This window comes from Chrysochloris asiatica, unplaced genomic scaffold, assembly GCF_000296735.1.
Source record: "Chrysochloris asiatica unplaced genomic scaffold, ChrAsi1.0 scaffold00165, whole genome shotgun sequence".
Lineage (NCBI taxonomy): Eukaryota > Metazoa > Chordata > Mammalia > Afrosoricida > Chrysochloridae > Chrysochloris > Chrysochloris asiatica.
In genome coordinates, this window is record NW_006408683.1 from 663480 (window position 1) to 664699 (window position 1220).

Below are 1220 nucleotides of genomic sequence, written 5' to 3' on the forward strand. Positions count from 1 at the left end.
GATGGAATGAATGCAAAACTGAAGTTCTCCCATGTAAACTATCATATAATTCACAATAAAACATTTTTTTAAAATTATCTTCAGCAAAAAAAAAAGTTGGTACAAGGGCACAATTGTAAAAATAGAAGTTTTGTATCAAAAGCAAGGAGTAGTTAATCTTACAGTCCAGAAACAAAGGACCCTAGGACCATCAAGGGAGAAGAGCACAAGCAGAATGCAAGACCTTATCCAGAGAAGCAGCGACACCAGAGATGGAGGCAGAGGTGGGGACATGGAGAGAGGAAGCAGTTGAGGACTCTAGATTCATGGGAAGAGAGGGACTGAGAGCTGGCAGCCAGGAGGCAGACTTGCAGAATGTGCCCTTTAGTGGTGTAAATTATTATATATGCCTGAGTGTTTTTTTTAAAAAAAAAAAAGCTAAAGTGAATAGAGAGAAATACTGTTAATTGATGGCACATGGAGGGAATTATAATCATAATGAAACAAGGTGTATGATTTGTTGAATGTAAAACTGATGATCTGCCCTATAAACTTTCACTCAATTCACAATAAAAACTTTAAAAAAAAAGAGGGAAGCTAGATTTATAGGGCATGGAGGAAGGTAGAATCTGACCTGAGTAGTAAACAATCTGTCTAGGCGGGGCTGATGAAATGAAATCCGGATGGATCTCTTGTGATACAGTAGTGAATAGTTGTTATCTGGACTGATTGTGAGGGTTGGAATTGTAAAAGTACACGTTTTTTAGCAAGGAAGGGAATGATTAACTTTTCAGCCTAAGAGCGGAGGTCCCTGGGACCATCAAGGGAGAAAAGCGGAGAGCGGGATCCTACCCAGAGAAGCAGTGATGCCTGAGATGGAGGCAGAGATGGTGACGTGGAGAGATGGACCTATTAGGGACTTTAGACACAGAGAGGAAGAGGGGCTGTGTGCTGATGACCGGGGACCATGCTTGTAGTCTATACTCTTTGGATGTTTGATGATGCTTGGAGGGGATTGTAACCATAGCAATGAAATGATATACTATAGGATGAATGTAAAACTAATGTACTCCCATGTAAACTAGCATATAATTCACAATAAAACATAAAAAAAAAAAGGTGTGCGACAAGGTTGTATTCTTTCACCGTACTTATTCAACCTATATGCTGAGCAAATAATCCAAGAAGCTGGGTTCTATGAAGAAAAACGTGGCATCAGGATTGGAGGAAGACTCATTAAC